This window comes from Ambystoma mexicanum, chromosome 12 (assembly GCF_040938575.1).
Source record: "Ambystoma mexicanum isolate Mex_15411 chromosome 12, UKY_AmexF1_1, whole genome shotgun sequence".
NCBI classification, from domain to species: Eukaryota; Metazoa; Chordata; class Amphibia; order Caudata; family Ambystomatidae; genus Ambystoma; species Ambystoma mexicanum.
Genome location: NC_090936.1, coordinates 1,094,132,584 through 1,094,152,677, shown reverse-complemented (window position 1 = coordinate 1,094,152,677; position 20,094 = coordinate 1,094,132,584). Strand labels below are relative to the sequence as shown.

Here is a 20,094-nt window from a genome sequence, read left to right as displayed (position 1 = left end):
TTGAGACTAGGTTTGACATAGAAGCATCCATAGTGCCCTAATGTCCGGTATAGCGTAGTGATAAACTATGGCTTACATTATTATCACAGTGTGGTATACAGTGAGACAAAAACTATGGTGGGATACTGGTATGAGTTGCAGAACCTCAGTCAGGATGCTGTTTAGTACAAATAGGCTAGTTTGTTATCATAGTTTATTAAACATTCAGGTTATAACAACTACAGTAATAAGCTCCATCATGTTGCAGAGATGTTCAAACACTGGGCAGCAGATGACGGGCTAACTTAAAATACTGTTGTACGCCAATTGCAGACAATAGGCAGAGAGTTTTATGGTATAACAAGGTTACATTTGGTTTGCAATAAATTGTACATTGTAGTCCTTGCTAGAGTGATGGACTAAGTCAAATAAGGTGGCAGGCAAGTTCACAAATGTTAGCAAATGGGTAAAGGTACACGTTGGTGACAAATATAGTCATAGTATTTATCGATAGTCATACACGTTCAAATACTAACACTAATACGAGATGCATCGCTTGGTGTGAGCAGGCAGGTATACATTTGCAGTGCAGTATGAGTTATTGCCAGCATCCCTGGTGATAGGGTAATTGAGTTGTTAACAATGCAATTAATAGAAAGGCAATGTACAAAGACCTGGTCTCAGACCGACAGATATGATGCAGATAGGGCAGCAGCAGTAAATAACGTCAGGCAATCAGAACAAATTAAAAACTTTGTTGAGGTAAACAGTTTTGAGCCGGCGCTCTAGGGGGTGCTAATGGTCATGGACTGATCGCGTGGACACATATGAGTACAGCTAGAATCACAATAGTGGTAATGGTTGAGAGGGTAAATAGTGGCCACAATAGGCATTGGTAGTCATATGCTCGCCGTAATAATGTTTTACTTGGGTTTATGCGAATGAGAGTGCGGCTATGCGTAACGCTTTGCACGCTAAAGATGCAATGTTGCACACGCTGAAGTGGTGCTGATTGGCAGCCTATACTCTCCAGTAGTGAAGGGCTAAGGCCATAATAGAGTTGTAATAGCAGGGTTTTGCTTACCAAGGAGATGGTGAAAGTATGGCAATATAATGGGATCAATCATACGGTTTGTAGGGTTACAGGTGCGGGCAGACAACATGGCATGCCGGCGTCACCCGCAGCTCGCATAGGCTCAGGTAGGGTTTAGCAGTTAGGTGTTGCATTAGCAGTTAGACAGCAGCATTGGTAATACGGCATTAAAATGGTGCGGCATAAAGGTGCGCGATGTGCGTGCGTGGCAAAGGGAATGCGTGGTACTTGCAGGATGTGGTGTTTATAGTACACGCTGAAGGAAATGGCCGTCAATGCAATAGTGTTTGATGAGAATGTCTCGTGATAGTTTCCCCAATGGGTGGAGGAAGACTTACCGCCGGTTCTGAATGGAGCAGGTGTGCATGATGGGTCAAGGGGATATGGATTGTTACCAAGCAGGTAGCAAGCAGATCTGTGATGGCGTTTGGGCAAGGGGTGGCTCCCCCTCGCTCTCCCGGCTCGGACAGGGGTGTAGCCTTAGTTGCTGGCCTTTGTTGCCAGAGCCAGCTTCGCCATGCCGGCTGAATCTGAATGGATCTTGTAGGTAAGATCATCCAATCAGCAACGATGTAATCAGAAAATGAGGCGGAGAGGGCTCCAGGCTAGTGCCTTGTTCGAGGCGGTGCACCTCTCCCCCTGACGGGAGCACCTGTTTCGAGTCTCCAGTGGGCCAGGGCGCTCCTCTGGCTGTTGTCCCCGGCAGGAGTTTATAGCGGTGTGGTGGCGTGGGCTCCCTGTTCTCCCCCAGGCAGGAGTACCAACAGTCATTGTAGCGACATGGGCCGCTTGCTCTCACCCAGGCAGGAGTGCAAAAGTAATTGTCACGGCGTGGGTCGCTGGCTCTCCCCCAGACAGGAGTCCAATCATTGCTGTGGGAGCATGGGGCACCTCATCTCCCACAGGCAGGAGTACATAATGTCCATGTGGTGCCATGGGCCACCTGTTCTCCCCCAGGCAGGAGTACATAATGTCATTATAGCGGCATGGGCCGCTAATCTCCCTCAGGCAGGATTACTAAAAGTCAATGTGGCGGCATGGGCTGCTTGCTTTCCCCAGGCGGGTGTACCTCTGACATGTGGTGGTGTAGGCCACTAATCACCCCCAGGCAGGAGTACCTTGGCTGCATGTAGGGGGGTAGGCATTCTTTCTGCTTCTTACCCTGTATGAGCAGCGTCTTCGCCTTCTTGTCTCCCCAGGCAGGAGCTTTGTTACAGGAGACGTCCATTCTCCTTGCGCTGTCACCTCCCACTATGCAGCACAGGTCATGCTGCTGCTCTCCCCCAGGTGGGAGGGTTATGGGTTATTGTTCCTCCCTATCCTTGGGCAGGAGTACTATGTTTTACTCCATCATGAAGGCGGCGTGCGAGCTGCAGTCTCTCCCCCAGCATATATATGTATATATATTTTTTAATGGCGGCAAATGCGCCGCTGTCGCCTCGGGCGGGAGTGTTCAAACACGCGGAAGTGGTCCTTGCTGCTGTGCCGCACACCGTCCCCGGACGGGAGCTTTCATTGTGTATATCGGCAGCGAGCCGCTTCTCGCTCCCCTTTCGAGAGCCTTGATTGGAGCGGCGAACACGCTGCATTCTCTCCACAGGCAGGCAGGAGCAAAGTACCTTTTTTTCTCTCGAGCATCAGCAGAGACTGTGTCGCATCCTCTCTCCCCCAAACCTCGCTGCATTCCTCCCCTCAGCGGGAGTTCCTTTCCGATGGCAGATGTGCCTCCTCCACCGGGCGGGAGACTTCCTTTTCCATGAGCCGGTGGGGGGGGGTGTGGGTCATGCTCTCTTTGCTCCCAGGAGCAGCGACGGGCAGCGGTCCCTCCCTCACGACATTGCTCGCAGGCCCAACGTGCCGTTCGCTGCACCGCAGCAGTGTGGCGGTGACAGGCTGGATCCTCACTGGGATCGGCATAAAGCCATACTTGCCAACCCTATAGATTTAGGCAGTAGGCTATTGCTTTTTAAGCAGTGCTACCACCTACAGATGTCAGTGAGAGATCCAACTGCTTTTTACATTGGCAAGTAATTTATGTGACTGTAAGGCAGGTTCCAGGACAAAGCATTCAATACATTAATTAGTCTGTCTATATAGTGAGTGGACTGGTAGGTGATCACTTTGACTGCACCAATCCACTGACCTGACAGCTACTTGACTCTGTCCTGTACTCTTGCAGGGCAACCATTAGGCGAACCACCAGTGACAGCAAATGGCAGAGTGTAACACCATCACACAGCATCTGCCGACAATTTGGGGTTACCATTCAGAATAATACATTTTTAACATTTCAACATCTTTCCATGTTGTGTTGTTTGTATGCTTTGTATTTTCCTGTGATGTCGTTGCTATGATAAATATTATTTTATTTTTCAAACTTGAAAAATCCTACATCTTTTTGGTCACAGAATGTTGGCAAGTATGTAAAGTCGATCCCATCCATCACCAGATGTTATGTGGGACCGGGGTCTCAGCTATTGTAGTGATGCCCCTGATGGTCGTATGGTCTGATAGGCCCAGAGCGACAAAACAGGTGTTACCTGGTACTGGAACTGCTTAGCCGCGCTTGTTCTTCTTCTTGCTGATAGATTTTTATCCATCAGCGGTGATTTTTGGATACCGAGGCTTGAGCCTCATTACTCCATCTTCTCGGGTTGAGTGTGTAGTCGTGGTTTGTATTCTTCTTGGTCTGTGTGGTCTTGTCACAGTAGAGCCGGAAACCGCTCGGCCTTTTTATTGATGCAGTCACCCGCACATGTGACCATGCTCACGTGACTCAGCACACACACATCGTGGTCTCTGCCTGTTCGTGCTATTTTGGCTATTCGCTTGTGAATTCAGCTTCTTTATGTAGGAGGCAGCTTGTTTTGGTCTTGTTTTGAAGGGACATTCGGCTTACCTTTTTACACAGACCTGGCAATACTGGCCCAAAATGTTAACGTTGCAACAAGTAACATACTCGTATTATCATTAATTTGAATGTATAATAATTTAATGGGACATAGTTTAAGACAGCTCTATAGCAGAAAGTCAGATGGAACCAAGAATCCTTACTTTGTTACGTATTTTGCCAGTACTGCGGCTTTTACTGCTTACAAACACTATATTATCGTTTTCATAATTCGAGTAACTTAACTTACAATTCAATAGGACCAATTATTTTCTTTTTTTAATTGACCGACGCGCTCAGGTTAAAATCAGTTCACTTTCCTTTAGCCAAGGCACAGTGGCCTCTTGTAATGGCACTCCCCATGGAAGACTACCGCGTAGCAGACGCTCAGTGTAATACATGGGCGTGGTTTCAACGTGGCGCTACTCCCAATCTAAAATGGATGCCGCGATTTGTTCAAAGAACTTTCTTGTCAACACCCGAGTAACAATTTCAAACACAATAAAAGAGTATGCAAATTTAGAGACGTAAACCGGTACCAGTAACTCGTTCTACCGATTTACCGGCTAGGCCTTTCAGCATCGTCTAAGGCAGCGGGACCACCGTATAATAGGACCGCTTGAGAATTTAAATAGCGTAATGACAATGAAGTCGTGAACACTACTTTTCAAGGAGGCGCCTCATAGGTTTGAAACAAAAGAAGGACAATAGCTGCTTACTGCCTTAAAAGACTTTGCACGGTACACAGGCATTTCGAAAGTGCTTGATGTTCCACACACGCTACATCAGCAGAGCTGGTAGTTTCGAAAGCAGGCGACCATTTTGCAATGAGATTAATATTATGTCACCTTAGCTTTACCATAACTGCCGAGAGGCGCCTTCCAAAATCTTTGTGGCTGATGTGCAAAAACGAAGACCGCATATTCCTACACACACATTCATTTTATCCCACACAAAGGCAGGTGGGGAAGCCGAAGAATTCGTAGTGCAAAGCCAAGTGGTCTGATTTTGCTGTGCCAATCATTAAAAAATTCTGCAGGGTTTTGTCATATTGTAGTATACGATTTGTGTGCTAGGGAAGCTGAATACTGATTTTCCATGCTAATGTTAAAGAAAGTCAAGACACAGAGGTTAAGTATTATGCTTTCTTTACTTTTAACTCGAACAGTACTGAAAAACTATTACTACTCATATAAAAATAACAAACACATTAAAACTACATTTGCCATGGAAATAGCCTTTTTGTGTGTAGTACATTTTTGATATTTCCAACAAAACACATGACGTTTTCTAACCAATCCTGTCAACCATAGTCCATTATCTTCCTTAACAATCCTCTCTGTCCTTTACGTTATGGCTTTCTCCTTCACTGTTCGTGATCCCGTTGTCTTCACCTCCATCCCTGCAGAGTAATCAAATAACAATCTGCGGCCAGCTGTAATTGCGTGGGCAATCGTTATAACACAGCACTCTTTGACAATATTATTATGCCATATGCATTATATGTCTGTTACAAATTTCTTATAACGATTGATTGGGTGAGATAATCCTTCACCTCTGTGTCTTTAATAAAATCTTGACTTTATAACATTAGTATGGAAAATCAGTATTCTATGTCAAGACCGGAGGCTCAGATTATGCTTGTTCAAACCTTACTTACCACCAACGCAGACATGTCATTTATCAGACTAAAATAACATTGTTTTAACGTTGACTCCCTACACTAATTTAAGGGCTTTGTCCTTCACCTCGGTATTTAAGGGGGTATGTCCTTCCTCTTGCCTCATAGATTGATTGACTATATACTGGAAGCTGTGGTCTCCTCCTCGCCGTCTATCCGGATTAAGGAGGCCCACAGAGGGCCCCCAACCTCACAGCTTTAAGGTAAGCCATCGGGGCTTTACGTGGATAAACTGCGCGACAAATCGGAATTAACTGCCAATATCCGGGCATAAAAGAATCCACACTCACAATGCAGCTTTTTACCAGCTAACTGCAAGGCTAATACTTTGACTCAGCAACAAGCTTTTACGGTGCATATGCACCCATTCTCCACACTCTGATACCATTTGGCCCAAGCCCATTCGTAAATGGCGGCTTGCTAAACAGAGCACCGAATTGCCCGATTACTTCCTGGATCCACCAGGGATTGCATTGCCATTTGTCCCCTGCTCCTCAAAAGTGGCCAATTGGGAGCCGGCAGGCGAAAGCTGGCCTCCCACCAAATGCCCACACTTAAGGCCCTGTTAGTCCCTGTTTGTGCCGCTATGACGCCCCGCACCATCGACCGCACATATACAGAGGTAAGCCCCTCGATCCCTCTGGCCACCTGTCACCGTAACACTTTAAGGCTGCATCTCCGCCTTCTGTACTACTGCGCTATACTAACGGTTTTGCCACAAACACTGGCCCGCAACCTATTCCCAAAGCCGTGCCTCATACCACGGAGTGCGCTACTATGGCATTACGTCATGCTGTGCCCATCTATACTCATTGCCTATAACTATATGTGCAATAACATTATCACTGACTGTGGATGCCCATCCGACATGCAGCGCTGACACCTACATGAAGTCAACGCCCCATGTTAAGAACCGCACGCTAGCTCTAACCAGGTCAATACTTGTATCCGAGTGTATCTAACCTGCACCATTTTAATCAATTGTACCGAGATTAATGTATACTTGCATCTAAATTGTGCAGTTATTTGATTTGCACCAGTTTATTGCTTCTAGATTGTGCCCCTGTTTCATTAGCTGCACTCTGATTAATGGATATGTGCATCTAAATTGTGCCTCTGTTTTATCTGGATACATGTATCTAGACTCTGCCATTGATGTGTTAATCGCACCACGATTACTGCACAACTGCATCTAGACTGATTGTGCCTAAGATGTAACAACTGTACCCTTTTACAGATTATCTGTATACATGCTTCTAGCGTGTGCCCCAGATATATTAACTGCATCCTAATCTAGTAAACACCAATGCTACAATTAGCCAAATAAGCCATGCCTAGATATGGTGCTTTCCTGTCTTACCTTCTGCTGCTGCTTAGCTCCCTGCGCTTGACCACGATGGCCTCCAATGATGCCAGGACTAACCTGTTCCTTCTCAACAACGGCCCTAACATGCTGCCTAGGAATCCACTCATTTCCCTAGTTATTTCATAAAGATGACCCCCATCAGATAGCATAGCACCATCATCAGTCCTACCTCCATTCCGCCAAACAGTACTCCAAACTCCACACTCAACCATATCTATGTTAGGTAATTATTAATTAATTTGCATTTTTAAAGCGCTCACACCGCCCGCAGGCATCGAGGCGCTGTTACAGGAATTCTTTGTTTTTAGTCGTTTGTCTTAGTTGCGTATTTATTACGCGCTTAAATACCCAGAGGTTTCTAAGCACGGACCCGGGGATCGATTCTGCGTTGCTTCGTGACGTCTTGCTTCCGAGGCGAGCACGTTGCCGCTGAGCTATCCTCCCAGGACGTATTACCTGTCCCATCACACCAGCTCGATTGATCAAACAATTTGCTACTAAGCCGTGCTCACTGAAAAATAGAAATTTAAGATTAGGCGCCAGATTCCTGCCAGCCTATCTCACACCCAAATCCAAATATAAAATCAAAATAGCTGATTCTACCAAACACACAGCTAACATCGTCAAGGGGGCGCTCTCATCAATGCCAGGTCATTGCCTGCTCACACATTAGATATTGCTGACCTTATAACTTCCCAGGATTTAGATTTCTTAGCTATTACAGAGACTTGGCTCCATTCGGCGGCAGGACCTTCACTGACACTTGCTGTTCCAGATACATACTCTATCATCTACCTTGATAGAGACTCCAATTTAGCCAAAGGTGGGGGTGTTACCTTCATCTTCAAAACCACCCTAGGCCTTAGGCTTATACGCAATCAATTGCCTCAGCTGAACTACTATCTATCAAACTACCTATCACTGCATCCAAAACAATAACCATACACCTCATATACAGACCTCCGGGGCTGATATCCACCTTCGAGGAAGACATCACACTTCTCCTCACATCTAATACTAATCCTGGTTCCCAAATTATACTTATGGGTGATCTAAATCTAGGCTACAATGACCCTAAAGATTTTAATGTGCAAGCCCTCGCTAATACGATCCTAGAACTAGGTTTTCTACAGCGTGTCAATGAACTGACACACAGCAAAGGAAGGACCCTAGACTGGTTGGCTGACCTGAACTGTGGCACAACCATCCTCGCGATCACTCCTTGTGCCTGGTCGGGCCATCACCTTATCACATTCACCATTAAGGAAGGTACTCAGCCTAATCGTATGTATCTCTCGCCTCCTTTACACACAAGGAATAATCGCAACATTACAGTTGAGAAACTCCTACCATTGTTGCAACAAATCATAAACCCCTCCACCTCACACTCGGATCCCACGGTCCTACTTGACATATAAAACTATACTCTACTTAATGCCATAAACACCATAGCACCTCTTAAACCTTGTAAAGCTAAACATTGTGCATATCTGTAATGCTTGTGCGAAATACCAGATATAACAACATGGCTTCGGTGCACAGCCATTTTGGACACTCATCTCCCATCACGGTAATAAAGCCTGCGCCTCCGTGGGCCTATGAAAATAAACAAGCATTTCAGTAGCGAAAGCAGAGCAAGTTCACATAGCTACATAAATATTATTGCTGAGTGGACTTACTGTGGAGAATAGTTATTGTATTGTCCACTGAAGGACGAATACAGGGAGGGAGTCAAAGCGTCCTGCAGGTGCATCATTATAAGAGGTTCCGGGAATGAATGCGAGGAGATGGGCGCTAGGTTTTTCCACTTCTGACAGGTTTTTTCCACCCTCTGTCCCTTTAATTTGTGATCTGCTCTTCGGCCGAGGGCAGACACAACTGAGAAGGGCGGGATATGCCCCCATAAAGGAGAGGGCATTGCGTGGCAAAGTTAGTTAGAATTCGGACCCCCAGGTGATGCAGTCTCGCTGAGAGGGAGGATGCTGCGCCTCAGACCCCGTTAGCACAAGTGATCTTTTCGCCTACCTGCTGAGGGACTAAGCAATATTTTAGTGGCCAAGATGAAGGTGTCTTCTACATCTTTACTAACAGTGAAGCCATTTATATGTATATTTCTATATATCTAAGTGTATGTCTGTTTATGTATGCCAAGTTCATATATACATATATTGTGTGAATATAGGGCCTGTAATGAGCCATTTCGTTTTATTATAACGATTAGTCTATGTGTGATTTCTTGCCTGTCTGAGTCCAAGAACTTGTTTTGCTAGGGGGCCGGGGGAAACTTAAGAGTAAGTGTTCTCCTCACGTGGCCAAGCAAAAGCGAAACAACATTTCAACTCATGGTTCACTCCGCACCTCAGATGTAAAATCAAAAGAAACGCTGAAGCTCTGTGGGAGAGTCTCCCTATAGCCTCTAACAAAGACAAATTCTTAATAGCAGCCCTCAATTACAAAGAGGCTATATACCAGGCAAAGAAAAAAAACGACCGCATAACTAAAGCCAAATCGAGTACCAAAGAACTCTTTAATATACTCAAAGCGTTGCAAACCCCTGTGGCGCCGCCAGACACTTGTACCAAAGATATCACCTGGTGCACTAATATCCAAAAAGCATTATTGGACAAAATAACTATGCTACAGGATAAAATAGAATAAAATAAATGAAGTCTCTCTCCTGATAAAACGCTACCTACCCTATCGCCCTCTGACACAAACACTTACAAACCTTGTAACTTCTCTCCTCTCTCTATCCAAGAAGTCGAGGAAATAATCAGTAAACTAAAACTTTCAAGATGTCAGGGGGACATCTGTCCGGCACATATCATTAAAGAGGCAGCCAAGGAATTGTCTCCCTTTATCACGTCACTAATTAATGCCTCCTTTAATACAAGCACAGTACCTAACAATTTAAAAGATGCCTGGTTCCTACCACTACTAAAAAAGCCTACTCTAGACCCAAGTATCCCAACTAACTACAAACCGATCACCTCTGTTCCGTTCTTATTGAAAAGTCTGGATAGAGCAGCTTACCTGCAGATTCAAAAACCTCTCCAAATAAACAACCTCCTAGGACTTAGGCAATCAGGCTTTAGACCATTGACCTTAAGACACAAATTGAAGATTTAAAAGACAAGGGCAAACTCGCACTGCTCCTACTATTAGACCGATCGGCCGCATTCGACTTAGATGATTGCAAAGGACTTTGTTATTTACTAACGTCAGTGGCACACTTCTCTGACAAAGCCAATACCTGGATCCAATCTTTCCTCAACAACAGGTCTATGAGGGTCTTTGCACCGTCAGCCTCAGCTGAACCAGCTCCAGTCACCAGTGGAGTCCCCCAAGGATTATGTGTGTTCCCTACTCTATATAATGTGTTCACAAAGCCTTTGTTTGATGATCTCGACTATTTGGGTGTCACCTATATGAATTATGCGGATGACACCCAGATACTCATCCCCATCACGGGGGTTTACGCAACAGACTCTAAAACAATAAATGACATCTACCTCATCATACAAGCCTGGACGGTTAGGCATTGGGCCTCATTACGAGTTTGGCAGTAGCCATAGAGCTATTAGCTCTATGGCTGCCGCCAAACCGGGCTCCTTTACCGGGTTCCCAGAATGGGGAATTACCGGGCCATTCCAAGTACGGAGGGCCCGGTAATTCCTCCCTCTGGGAACCCGTATGGGAGACCCCATAGGGCTCAATGGGAGAGGGAGCTAACAACGGGCCGATTACTAGCGGCCGTTGTTAGCTCCCTCTTCCCCTTGCGGGACTCGGTAACAATGCCTGGTTTACCAGGCATCCTTACCGGGTCCCGCGAGGAGACCTCGTAATTTCGCGGGACGGGTTTAACGGGTCCGCCTCCATTAACCCGTACTGCGAAAGTTGTAATGAGGCCCATTGACTCTGTCTTAATGATGATAAGACAGAATTACTCCTTTTAGGATCCCAAACTAAACTCAACAGATTAGACGATCAACTTAAAGCCTTCAATATTGATGGTAACATCATTAAGGTTTCTAAAGATGTGAAAACATTAGGCATTTACATCGACTCCACACTCACATTAACGACACAAATCAATGCGATTACGTGCTCTATGGCCTACACTTGCAAAATAATCATGGCTTGCAGACCTTTTCTGACCACCACAAATTGCATCTCTATAGCTAGAGCTTTAGTCCTATCAAAACCCAACGCACTGCACTTGAGTACCAACCAAAGGAACATAAAAAAGATGCAAGTACTACAAAACAACACCATTAGTGCAGCACTGAACATCCCCAGATCCCACCACATCTCCGCATCCAGATGCAACCTGAATTGGCTCCCTGTCAACCAAAGAATTGATTACAAAACCTTGTCACTGATAAATGTCTTGTGAACCTAGCACCAAGATACCTGAATAACAACTTTGCTCGTCACACCTCAGCACGCCCTACCAGATCTGCTCAAGCACACCGCCTTATAATCCCTAAATTCAAACTACAAAGAGCGGGAGGCATCAGCTTCCTAGTGCCTGCAGCCCAACTGTGGAACGCCCTAACTCTAACTCATAGAACTGAACCATCTTACTTTTCCTTCAGAAAAAGCGTGAAAACTCGGCTCCTCGAGCAAGAGTGTTAGATAACTTCTTTATCCACTCATTATCCCTCTACTCTACTGCACTTCATGGTAACTACTGCACCTAATACTTAGTTTGCAATGCTGTATAATTTGTATATATTCTTCATATCTCTATCTATGTTTTTCTCAATGTATAATATGCACATTTTTCACCCTGTAATGTAACAAATGTATATGTAAGAACTGCACCCAGATGCCTCAGGGCTTGGAGGACTATACAAATAAAGAAACTAAACTAAACTTTGTTGCTCTTATACTGTTTTTTTAGCATTGTACTTGAGATTCTTTTAATTACTGATTTTAGTATTTTATCTCATTTAATTGTCTATTTCTTTGTTTGCTGCTTTGGCTCCCCTCTGGGTCACTCCTAGGGTTCTTTTTAGTATCTTATTGCATTGTGCGACTTGAATCAGAGGTAAAAACTCTGCACGCACGGCACCATTGCCCAGAACTACAACAGTTAACCTTCTAACAGGCGTGAACGTGACAGCGCGAAGAAGCCCAGCCGGTCCATGCCGGTCCGTGCAGGGGCGGAAGTACTGACCCCTCTTGTTATGGGCATAACGGAGGTGATGGCTGCAATCGCGACGGCTAGAAGAATATTCGACACAGTGAATCCGACGATCCGTCCTACATCGCCGGGCGGGGGGTCTGATAGCAGGTAATGGGCTGACGTTGGCGTCAAATGATAATACTATTTTTGCTAATGTAATCGAAGCGGAGAAAGCGGCGGAGGAAGTAACTTCCTGCATGCCAGCACTCGCCTTGGAGACAGCCACTGCTGATGCCGCGCTTCTGTCGTGAAATTCGTAGGAATGCTACCACCTATAATATATCCCCAACCCTTTGTGCGGAGGTAGCAGCTGAGATGTAACTTGAGAATGTAAATCTTATAACCTCACCTGTTGCCCCTCAGATGGTAACTGGTACTATTCCATTGAATGGTAGAAATCCAATTGTGCCTGTAAATAATATAAGTTTTCTGATGCTGACCACTAGATCACTAGTGAAACACGCCACAGAAGTAGCGACACATATTGAAGAAAATGGCATCAGTGTTTGTGCAATTACAGAGTCCTGGGTCCACAGTGCTGCGGCTCCCTCATTAAATCTATCAATTCCCAATGGTTATGGGATGTTGAGATATGATAGGAAAGAGGGTAGGGGTGGCGGGGTGACTTTAATTTTCACGCTCTCTCTATTTGGGAAACCAAAAGTTATATTATGGATGGAATTGAATCCCTCTGTGTTGGAATTGAGCTTAATGCAGAAGCTACACTTAATGTTTTACTTTCTTATCAGTCTCCCTCCATTTTGAACAGTTCCCTGGTGTCTGATTGAGCGTTCTTGATCCTACTATTCTCGTGTACATCGCCCTGGTTATACAACATCTTTAATGTTTCCCAGGAAGGGGTGATATTCACTAATTACGCTGACAATACGCAGTGTGTCCTGCCGCTATCCGGTAACCATGACCAAGATGAGGCTTTGAGTCATAAAATCTACACCCTGATTGACAACTGGATGGTCCACAATAAACCTGCGCTGAATAAAGAAAAAACTGAGTTGATTGGTGGCACGCCCAATATGCTACAGAAACTGGGATCAACATATGAATGTTTTCATATCGGTGCTGCTAAACTAACCCATCTCAGGAAAGTTAAAACACTGGGGGTCATTTTTGACCAACACCTCAGTATGGAGTCACACGTTTCTAGCTTCGTGTCATCCTGTGCCTATCACATTAAACAGTTGGCCCACCTCAGACCCCTCATCTCTCAAGCAAACGCTGAGACAATCGCAAGAGCGATAGTGGGAGCTAAAATTGACTACCATTGCAGTTTACTTGTGGGTATTAATAAATCCATCTTCAACAGGTTGCAGGTTACCTAAAATGGAGCCGTACGAGTAGTCACGGGATTTGCCTGGAGAGGCCATGTTTCGGTAGCAAGGCAAGCTCTTCATTGGCTACCGATTGAGTCTAGAAGTCTTTTTAGATTGCTGGTAATAATTCACAAATGTAGGCAGGGTAATATGCCAGCGTACCTGCAGGCTCTCCTAACTATCAAAACACATGATAGAGCTCTCTAGCAATCAGGACATTTTTATGATCCCCAGGTGCAGAACCATAAAGGCCTCAAAGGGAGCCTTTTTCGCTGCTGCACCCAGGACTTGGAACAACCTTCCCCAAGAGCTGAGAAGCATTGACTCTACTGATGTCTTTAAAAGAAAATTGAAGACACTCCTCTTTGCCTAAGGGAAATTTAGACTCTGTTATTTTACTTGGTTGCCTTTTCTTGCCCTTGGATCTCCTTTGTTTCATATTGTGTCATGTTGCGCCCTTAAGCCTACTGGTCCATCTGCGCAATATAAATTCATTAAACTAAACTAAACTAAACTAGTCTGCTGCCTTGAGGATGCCTTCCAACCTAGCACCTGCATTATATGCTTTAGACACCATAGCTCCTCTAATGGAATGCAACCTTTATGTTCCAATGTCAATGCCTACCTGAGTCATACACCATCTAACCCATCTTGTTAAAGCTGCACCTGCTACGGTCCTAATGGTTTCCTTAGTGAGATGAATAATTGGGTTACTCCACTAGCTCTAAACGCACCTGTAATTTCTTCGTACTTCTTCAGGCATCCGACTGGGCATAATCTAGGTTGGTCCGGAAAAGCTTGGTAGGAAACAGATCTGATGCCTGTCTTATATCTCTTGCTAATGTAAAACGTAACCTCTGATGGCCTAAAGAATTTCCTGTCTATTTCGAGTGCTCTTATAGCTGAGACACTTTTTCAAGATATAAGGCAAAGCAATGTTGTGATCTTTGCTGAGATTGGCTTCCTTGTCAAGTGCTCGTTGTCTGGCTAGTTATTAAACAAATTCAGGACTGTATTCACATCCCATGTCTGTAAATATTTGGGTGCTAGTGGTCTTAAAAGTCTCACTCCTCTTAGGAGTCTACATATGAGTAGGTGTTCTCCTCCCGCCACATTTTCTATCTTGGAATGGATGGCAGATATGGCTGATCTACATGTCTTTACTGTTCTGTATGCCTTGCCTTGTGCTGCCAAAGTGGCTATGAAATTCCCTATGCAAGTCTCAACTCTTTGATAAATGCATGGGTGTTGTTAGCATTGCCGAGCAGGAATATTGGCCTCTGCACCCATCCCACTAGTATTTCCCGGTCTACATTTTGTTCCGGCTCGCTTGCCTCTTCTGCCATGTGCCAGATTTTCATTATCGGGCACAGGACATAAAGGAGATTATCCTGGCATGATTTCCAGGGTCTATCTATCCCTTTCATTTTTTTTTTACTTTTATTTAGTGAGCGAGCAGCTTTACAGCAAAACCATATACATAAACATTACAACATAATTTGAACACATTTCTGTTACTTGTGCGCATAGGATTAGTCAGGCGAACATTGCAATTTTAGGGTGAAGGTGTGGGTGTTACATCTGCATCAGGCATCAAATTACATAGGTAGAGGCGCAACAGCGCCCATATATCCTTGGGACGGCAGGGTGTCGGGACCGACAGTACAAAGAGTTCCTCATCGTCATTCACCAGGCATAAGTCTTTCAGGAAATTATCACGGGTTGGTCCAGCAGCAGATTTCCAACATTTAAGGATACATCGTTTGGCAATTATGCATGAAAAGTTAAATAATCGCCTAGTGGTTTCTTTCACTTTGCCAATGTCACCAAAGAGATATTTCAGGGGGGATAGAGACGCTGGAATGGCTGTTATTTCCCCAAGGAGTTCCGCCACCTCCTGCCAGAATTCCAGAATCAAGGGACATGACCAGTACATGTGATACGGCCTGGCATTGGGAGCATTGCATTTCGTACACAGTCCTGTACAGTTTTCCACAAATTTAACCAGTTTATCAGGGGCGTGATGTAATTGATTTAAGATTTTAAATTGGATCAATCGGAGACCAGAATTCATCGAGACAGATTTGGTGAGCTGGCAGTAACGGGACCATCTAATGTCATCAATCTGAATGCCCATGTCCCGTTCCCATTTCTTCCTAACCATGTTACGTGATGGGGAGTGAGCCTGCACCAAAGAGTATAGCATCAATACCCCTTTGCCATGGCCATCCTTGGATACTACAGCTCTGATACATTCATGTGTCTGAGGTTCAATTAGGAATGATGGCCATCGGGCGGCAAAGGCAGCTCTCATGCGATGGAACTGGAAGCGTTTGAGCTGGCCACCCCTCACCGCCTCAGTGAAGTCTGTAAGTTCACAGAACGTGCCCTCCGGGAACATGTCTCGCATCATAAAGAGTTTATTAGGGTCCCAGGATTGTTGAAGGGTTCTACCGAACGTTGGGGAAATACTGGAGAAATTCCAGAGGGGCACCTCTGGATCATATGGGATCTCTACGCCGATCCTCTTATAGATCGCAGTCCAGGCGTGTGTGGTAGTGTACACCGGGTCGAAAGGGCAAATGTCCCCATAAGTGGGATTAAGGTGGACGCAGCGTATGCCATTGGGCCGGACTGCATGCTTTTCAAGGGTTATATGTGGAGCTGTGTCATCGGGATCGAACCAGTGCTTCGCAAATTGTGCCTGCGCAGTTAAGTAGTACAGTTCGAAGTTGGGTGCGGCAATGCCGCCCTGGGAATATGGTTCCACCATCTTGGCCCAACCTAGCCTGGTCGTTTTCCCATTCCAGATAAAAGAGGAGGCAAGTGACTTGAGTTTCGTGAAAAAGGGTTTACCGGGCCAGATCAGGATGTTGTTCAAGTAGTATAGGAGTTTGGGGAGGACCACCATTTTAAGTAGTGCTATTCGGCCATATAGGGATAGTGGAAGTCTAGCCCAGAGTCGGAGATTGGTCGTCAAAGTCGACAACAATTCACCGTGATTATGCGTATAGAGCATTTGCCTATCTCTCACCACCATAACTCCCAGATATCGTACCCGGGTAGGGGCAGGTTTAAACCCCGATATCCCGGACAAGTCACCTGTATCAGAGGTCAAAGGAAATATCTCAGACTTTGGGACATTTATTTTGTAACCTGAATATTCGGAGAACTCATGTATGTCTGACATAATGTGTTGTACATATTCCTGTGGGTCCCGAACGTATAGTAGGGTGTCATCAGCATATAAAGATATGATCTGTGGGGGACCTGTCATCCTTAGACCTCTGTGTGAGTGGGTCTGGCGGATGAATTTCGCCATTGGTTCTATGGTGAGTGTGAAAAGGATAGGTGAAAAGGGGCACCCTTGTCTAGTCCCCCTGTGCAGTTGAAATGCAGAGGACAGGGTGTTATTAGTGAGGACCTTGGCAGACAGTTGGGTGTACAATAGCCGCACACATTTAATGAAGTATTGGCCAAGCCCAAACCGCTCGAGCACCAGAAAGAGGTATGTCCAAGACACAGAATCAAAGGGTTTTTCAGCATTGAGGGCAACTACGGCTGCCTTTGCTCCCGGATCTATCTGTGCCATTACATTAAAGAGCCGTCTTAAATTCAAAGCTGTGGATTTTGTCGGTATAAAACCCGCTTGGTCAGGGTGGACCAGGATCGGCATATATGGGAGGAGTCTGATAGCCAATACCTTAGCGAAAATCTTCGCATCAGAATTTATCAGGGACAGGGGTCTATAGGAGGCGATATCTTGTGCCGGTCTACGGGGTTTCTGAAGGATCGAGATTATTGCCTCACGCATCGATTCAGGTAGGACACCCAGGTCCATAGCCTCTTCCCACACTTTCAGTAGTAGCGGGGCCAGTTAGTTTTGGAGCTCTTTGTATAATTCCGCACTGAGTGCGTCAAAGCCAGGGGCCCGGCCGCTGGATAAGGATTTAATAGCTGCTGTCAGTTCTTCGACTGTGATAGGTTGGTCTAGTATGTTTCGCGTATCAGGGGTTAATGTAGGGAGGTCTAAGTTATCCAGGTACCGGAATGTGTCTTCTTTGGTTCTTCGATCATGATTGAAGTATAAAGAGGGGTAGAAATCGGTAAAGGCGGAGTTGATGTCTTGTTCTTTATTGACCGTTGTACCGGTCGATGTCTGTATGCTTACAATTGGATTATGATGACTATTGACTTTAAGCATATTGGCTAGAAATGTCCCAGCCTTATTGCTTTCCCCGTATCTGCGGGATTTGGCCAGGGCAGCCATATATAGGACCTCCCTCTTGGCCAGTTCGTTAAATTCCTATAGTGCAATGTGGATTCTGGACAGGGTTATCTTATCTAGTGTGGCGCTGTATTCTGTTTGAAGTGAGTCTATTTTGGTTTTAGCTACATCCAGTTCCCTGCGCACGGATCTCAGACTACCCGTGGACTTACCAAGTATGGTTCCCTGAATCCAGGCCTTAAATGCCTCCCATAGGGTGGCATAGGTATCCACCGAGCCATCATTCAGTTCCAGGAATTCCCCTATTTCAGTATGAAGGGCCTCGCACATATGGGGATCTCTAAGGATCGCGGGGGGCATCCGCCATCTTTTGGCCGGGGGTGAGGAATCATCTAGGGTCATGTCAAATGTTATCGGGGAGTGGTCTGATAAAGTGCGGGGATGAATTTCGCAGCTGGTGATCATTCCAGCCAGGGACGAGCTGATAAGCCAATGGTCAATGCGCGAGTGGGAGTCGTGGACGGACGAATAGAAGGTGAATTTCCTCTCATTTGGGTGTAGTGTACGCCATGCATTGTGGGATGTATTTACCCATGCAACCGAGTCCTACCTCAAAACTGTGCAGTACTGACATGAAAACATCATGATGGCCAGAGCTTCCCAGAAAATGCACAGGGAAATGCATGAAGAATAGGCTGCCACTCATTTTTGCCGATGTTATGGGCACAGAAGGACACTGCCTAAAACCACCATTGGACTACCCACACAGTAGTCTGAAACCATTGGGAGTGGCAATGCTGATTGCCAAAAGCAAACCCATAACTGTTGGGAATTCATTTTCTTAAATCCCAAAAAGGGGTGCAGTACCAGTACTCACCACTATCCAAAAGCCGGCGTTTTAAAACCACCAGATTTTGTAGAAAACTGAATAAATGAACCCAAAACATGCCAAAGAAAGACATTTTAAGAGGTGGATCCAATGTAAAGTTATATTCTGAAGTGACTTGAAGGTTTATAACAAGACTGGCTGAGCTGTGGATTTCAGCAGTTTAAGTAAATTTGGACTGAAAGACACTAAAAAATCTAAATGTTTAAATTGACTGAGTGACCTACTTTTGTGTGTCACATAGGTTTCAATTGTTTAAATGTCATAGTTTTAAACTTAGAATCAGCATTCTAGCTGCATATGTAAAAATGTTTAGTTTTATTTGAATGCAGAAACTGGGGAACAAAAAGTGACATTTTATCTGAAACTTGGCTTAAGGAACTGGATTCTGCCCACCAGCCACCCCCATCAGGAGTGAAACTTGAGTCACAGCTGTGTTCCCAGGCCTATCTGCCTTTTGCTGGCCACACTAAGGATATGCCATCTCTCTGATAATTGAATTAAGGGGAGCCCCACAGAATACAGGAGCTCTGAACAAAGCCCTGTCCTGACTCAGGCAAATGTTGTATTGCAGATGTCGTAAAACAGCTTCCTCTTGGCAGAAGCTGGGAGTGGCAGGGTCTCTGAGCTTGGCAGAAACTGGAAAGACTGGTTTCTGTACCATGTGACCTGAAAAGACACACCTCTATAGCCAGAACATGGTTTTAGAAAAAGATGAATAACTCATAGTACGGACTTGTGAAAATTATTTAAATGATACCATAATTCTTGTGATTTTTCTGCCCACATTTTAAGAGGTTTTTCGAACCGGTGGCATGTTCAGGGGGGTTTTAGCGGAAAAGAGGATATTACTCAAAATGTGTGCATGTGAAAAATCTGACACTTCATCAATTAATGTCCATACTCCTTGCGCACATGTGTGTAAATTTGGGGTAATGTCCGGAATTGCAAACCAGTTAAAAAGTGCAAAATATTGCCATTTCTGAATGCAAGCTCCCAGGAAGAGCAGAGTTTGAACAGGAGATACCTCCTGTGATATGTGAGGGGTGCGTGTAATTTTAAAACAATATGTACCTCTGCAAATATGTATTTGGTTCAAATCTAGATTTGTGTGTAAGTTGACAGGAGGAGTGGACTTTCTGCAGGCTGTAAAATGACATCACTCTGACACAATTTAGCTCCCCCAATCAAATGAGAAATGGAAGTTTGACCAATTAGAAGCTGAGAGAGAGGTAGGGTCAGTGATGCTAGAACACACCCACATTCTAAACACATAAAAGCAGACAGACAGGACAGATAGGGACCTTCAAATCCATTTGCAGCTGGAAGCTCTGCCGGGAAAATCCATACTTTACCTCCATCAAACCTCCAGAGAGCCAAACTAGAGACTTCAATCTATCCAGAACTAGAGACCCAGACCAGACCAGCAGAGTAGAGCTGACCCAGACG

The 20,094-nt window shown here is 45.1% G+C and overlaps 1 protein-coding gene and 1 long non-coding RNA gene across 3 annotated transcripts in view; one reads left to right on the top strand and one right to left on the bottom strand.

Moving 5' to 3' along the window:
- ASB13 (ankyrin repeat and SOCS box containing 13) overlaps positions 1 to 20,094 on the top strand; it is a 321,247-nt gene that overhangs the window by 87,695 nt on the left and 213,458 nt on the right. The window lies entirely within an intron of this gene.
- Positions 5,051 to 20,094, bottom strand: part of LOC138513099 (uncharacterized) — a 53,828-nt gene continuing 38,784 nt past the window's right edge. Inside the window, exon 3 of the long non-coding RNA XR_011281702.1 lies at positions 5,051 to 5,364. This is a non-coding gene — a long non-coding RNA (uncharacterized lncRNA). The remainder of the gene's footprint in view (positions 5,365 to 20,094) is intronic.